A 4,891-nucleotide genomic window follows, 5' to 3' on the forward strand; every position below is an offset into this window, starting at 1 on the left:
ATGTCTACGGTTAGGAAACTTAACCATCTTTGATTAACGAGCTAGTCAAGTAGAGGCATACTAGTGACACTATGTTTGTCTATGTATTCACACATGTATTATGTTTCCGGTTAATACAATTCTAGCATGAATAATAAACATTTATCATGATATAAGGAAATAAATAATAACTTTGTTATTGCCTCTAGGGCATATTTCCTTCACGTACACCAACTATCTGACTTGACACATTTAAATTAGCTTAAAAATGACGAATATACCGTATTAAGATGCTAGTCAAAATGAATCCATATCCATTGCTTGCATTAGTTGATGCCGAGCAATCTTGCACTTTCTGTAATTGTCCGTTGGCCAACTAGCTTTTATTTTTCGGATAATTTTTTCTTTTATAATATATGTTTCCCTCTTTGTTACAATTGAAAGTTGCTAAGTGCATCAAAAGGATAAATCACCTAGATATAAGCAAAGAGGGGCATGAAAATAGAAATCCCATTTATTTATAGCTTTTACAATTTTTTCGGTATGTTGTACAAAGGTGGTGTATATACATTGTGTTTAAGTATACACTATATGAATTTGTCTATTTATTAGATGCACATATCTAAATACTTAAAGTGGCCCATGTATATTCCAAATTATTATGTTCTACATATATGGTATAATTTACTATTGCTTGTTAGTTCATTCTTCAATGAGATAAGCATTTATATAACCATAAGAACCATAAACTTACCAATATTTAGAAATTATAGTGAATTTAGATAGTTGGCTTGTGAGACATCCTTATGCGGATAAAAAAACCATACCTAATCCTGACATGGAAAACTAGTCATGTTAGATCCTTAGTTGGATTACAGGTCTAAGTTGCATAGGGTGTTAAAAAGTCTAAAACAACACTAATTAAAGGCCCAAGAGAAACCCACCAGAGGTGGGCACTAGCACTCCAAGCATTCTATATATAGGATACATCTACCCTCTTATTTTCTCACAAAACACAACGAGATACAACTCCCCCCCCCCCCTTCAACTAGCCCATTCAGTTCTCTCTTTTCCACTTCTTGCACACAATCATCTCCATGGCTAGTCCATTCGGTGTCTTGGTTTGTCTACTCATAGTGCTACCACAAATCCTTGCTATTTCTAGCCCCATCGACGAGGTTGCACCTCTTAAGACATGTCAGTTCCCTTGTATGACCGAGGTTAACTTGCATTTGTTCTTGCACTAATTCGTCGACGGGCTAAACAACCCAAATCGCAATGAGGAAACCTTACTCCAAGCAAGTTTTCCTTTTGGGTTTGGGACGACGATAGTTCATGACTGGACTCTTACCGAGACAACAAATTCCAGAGACACGGTTGTTGCACGTGTACAAGGTGTGTATGTCCAGGCTGGTTTAACCAAGCCTAACAGATGGTACACGACTCATAACATAGAGTTTCAGCAAGGAAGGTAATATGTTTCGCTACTTTTCAATATCTAAGTATATTTCATGAGTTCTTTGCCTACAACATTAAATTTATGTCCTTACCTGTACTATATTTGTAGCCAAAGATTTCACACACCTTACTAGTGTATAGACACATATTAATAAGTGTGCATTTGTCAAACTCTACATGCACTTCTGACCCTATGACGGAACTTCCTATTTTGAACATGAAACAGGTTTGCGGGGTCCACGCTTCAAGTGATGGGTATAACCGCAGGTTTGGAAAGTGGGCAGTGGTCTATTGTCGGTGGAACTGGTCAATTCATTATGGCACAGGGTATAATAAGTTTCACAAATCATCTGGCCTCTACTTTTGAAGATGGTATTAAAGAACTCAATATTCGTGTACGCTTCACAAGGGATATTACACAAGCCGTAAGTATAATATTATGAGTTTATATTCAAATTCTTGTGCTCTATCTGTTGAAGGGAAATGGATTATACCGTACATATTATCCTACTGAAACTGCATTACATTAAGATATTTGTGGACATTCAAGTGCAAATGCATTAGCCATATTTAACTAAATCAAATGCTTGTTGAATGTTTTGTGCATTTAGTTTATAGGGTGTTGCATATCAAGTAATGAAGCTTTATGTACAAATGCTTGACATGACACTAGCCATGGTTTCACTTTTCGCTGCAGGCTTGAGGTGCATTTCGTCCGTTGAAAGACTAGCGCCAATGTCAGTAATTTGACGGGGAAATGTGTTTGCATTTTGCTTGTAGTGTGATGGATCATTGTTGTGGTCTGCCTGTGTCATTAGAGTATGCGTTAGCATACCCTCTTTCTATCTTTCATTCAAAATATCATGTGGGTTTCTCGCACAGTGGATATCCAGTCCATAATCTGTGTCAACCCATCTGTTTGTTGGTGTCTATGTAATGTGTTGGTTATGATGTGGAATAGTGGAGCTTGTTTGTTTGAGAAAGTGTTATACCCACATAATTATATTATTTGTGTTAATCATGAGACAAGCATATATGAAAACTTAAAGCAAAATAAATTAATGAACACTAGACCACCGTTATTCATACACTTAACAGTGTCTATCCCAAAAGAAGTTTACCTCAAGGACCATAAGAGCCCCATTGTTTTCCACAACGTCTAGAATAATTGCCAATAAAGATATCACCCAGGTGGCCATGACATAATGCAATCATATAAAAATGATAGCCATGTTATTTGGTAGCATCGACAGATGCATATACATGTCTTGTACTCTTTTTAAAAATACACAAAAGATTTGTGCATTGATGTATTGCAAGGGGAAAAATTGATGCATGTTATAGAATTGAGGCTCTTAACCACAAGGACCTAGGCTCGACCTTGACTCGAACAAGGCAGGGCTACAACGGTTGTACTTCCTCCATAAAGAAATATAAGAGTGTTTAGGGAGAGCGGCGTTACTGAGATGGGCGGCATCTGAACATGTTATCTTGGTCGTACGTCCAACTCCAGGGATTTGCGTTAGTGGGTCCATGGCAGGAAATACGGGTGGAAGAAATTGACATTGACTGGCGGTATACGGGGATGAACAGTGATGTACGCCAGCGCTCGGGCTCGTCCTTTTGAAATGCACATTACGCTGATGAGCCGAGCCGTCGATCGGGTCCGTCACGAGAACTTGACCCAAGGATCAGAAACGTAATCGCGTCGTCTGCTGCTTAGAGCATCTCCAACAGTCGCGCAACGCGCGGCGCGCTAAAAGTCATAATACAGCGCCGGGTGCTCTGGTTCCAGCGGCCGCCGCAAAATAAAGCGCGCCCGAGCCGCTCCAACAGGCGCGCTATATTTCATTTTTTTCTTGTGGAGAACAGTGATAGTTCGGCACATAGCCTGCTTCTACGATACAAAATGTGTACATAATTCATAGTCTTCTCCTACAATAGATAGTTTATATAGTTCTACGATATAAAAAGACGAAAAACTACTACTACTCATCATTCTCCAACTCGGACTCTGCCTCGGTGATGTCCTCCTTTGACGTTGGAGCGTAGGCGTCAAGGAACCGCTCGTCGCGGGAGTCCTAGGATGACGCATCTCCTAGCGCGATGTTGTATTTAGCGACCGCCTTCCGTGTTCGCTTGTCCTCACGATAGGCGGCTCGCTCCTTCCTCCTCTCCTCCCTCTCCTCCCTCCTCTTGGCGAAGAACTGTTCCTCGTTGATGATATCTTGCGGGAAGTGTTGCCTTCACAGCGCCATGGCTTTCTCGTCCATCTCGGCCAGGCTGAGACGGCGCTCCCGCCTTCAGTTTTTGCGCCGATCCTCGTTGGTGATAAGCCGCGGGAAAGGAGCCAACTCCTGTGCCCGCTCCGGCGTCGCCACGTCGGTGAAGTTCATGTCCCAACGGGGCCGCCGGAGGCGCCATGCCGCAGCGTCGTACGCGCGGGCGCCATCCTGGGCGGTGTCGAAGGTTCCGAGGCCGAGGCGCACGCCGCCGCCCAAACGGATCGAGGCGGAGTAGGTGCCAGACGATCGCACGCGGACACAGCGGTAGCCCGAACCTCCACGGCGGCGAGGCGGCATGGTGGCGCGGTGGTGGCGAGGAGAGAAAGCGCTAGAGGGAGCGAGAGAGAGCGGCAGAGGGCGCTGCAATTTATAGACGCGCCGGACGCGGTGCGCCAAATGTAGCGCGCGAGCCGCCGCCTTTTCCCCCGCGCACGCGCTAGTTTCCCGCCACCGCTGGAGCGCGCGAAAACGTCCCGCGCACGTTAAAAAGCCAGTTTACCGCGTGTGCGCTAATTTCCCGCCACGGCTGGAGCGCGCGAAAACGTCCCATGCGCGTTAAAATGCCAGTTTACCCCGCGCGCGCTTTTTGACGCGGCTGTTGGAGATGCTCTTAGACACGCGCCATCTGCTGCAGGGCCAACCAGCGGCCAATACGTGTCCTGACAGACCCCCACCACTCAAACAACCACAATTCCTTTTTCCTAATTTACAGAATATCTTTTTGCCTTGCCTTATCCAGCGGACTGCTGTTGTTCCACACTCCATAGCCTCTCCTTGTACAGCTCCGTGAAAGATGATTCCGACGAGGTGAGGTCCGCCTCTCGGCGCCGTAGCGGGCGGCCAGACGGGAGCTGTCGCGGCTAGCGCCGCCCGCCTCCGGCCTGCTGCGCCGCGTGGGGCAGTGGCCTTGACTGAAGGCAAGATGGGGTCCGTGCAAGCTAGCTCCGCTCGCTTCAGCCGCGCTGCCCCGCACGGGGCTGTATCCTTGGCCGGTGGGAAGACGGGGCCCGTCGCGGCTAGCACCGCCCGCGTCCGGCGCGTCCAAGGCTGTGGCCGACCCGCTCCCTCGTAGAAGGTGGAACCACAACGCGTGCACCCAGTCGGCGGGCGCGGCCGTGGCCGGTGGCGAGATGCCGCGGGAGGTCGTTGGGTCACACTTGAAGAAGCGG

The 4,891-nt window shown here is 46.4% G+C and overlaps 1 pseudogene; it reads left to right on the forward strand.

Annotated features, from left to right (window-relative positions):
• The first annotated feature begins 1,076 nt into the window (after positions 1-1,076).
• LOC123170838 (dirigent protein 5-like) lies at positions 1,077-2,001 on the forward strand (annotated as a pseudogene).
• The last annotated feature ends 2,890 nt before the right edge of the window (positions 2,002-4,891 follow it).

Source organism: Triticum aestivum, chromosome 7D (assembly GCF_018294505.1).
Source record: "Triticum aestivum cultivar Chinese Spring chromosome 7D, IWGSC CS RefSeq v2.1, whole genome shotgun sequence".
Lineage (NCBI taxonomy): Eukaryota > Viridiplantae > Streptophyta > Magnoliopsida > Poales > Poaceae > Triticum > Triticum aestivum.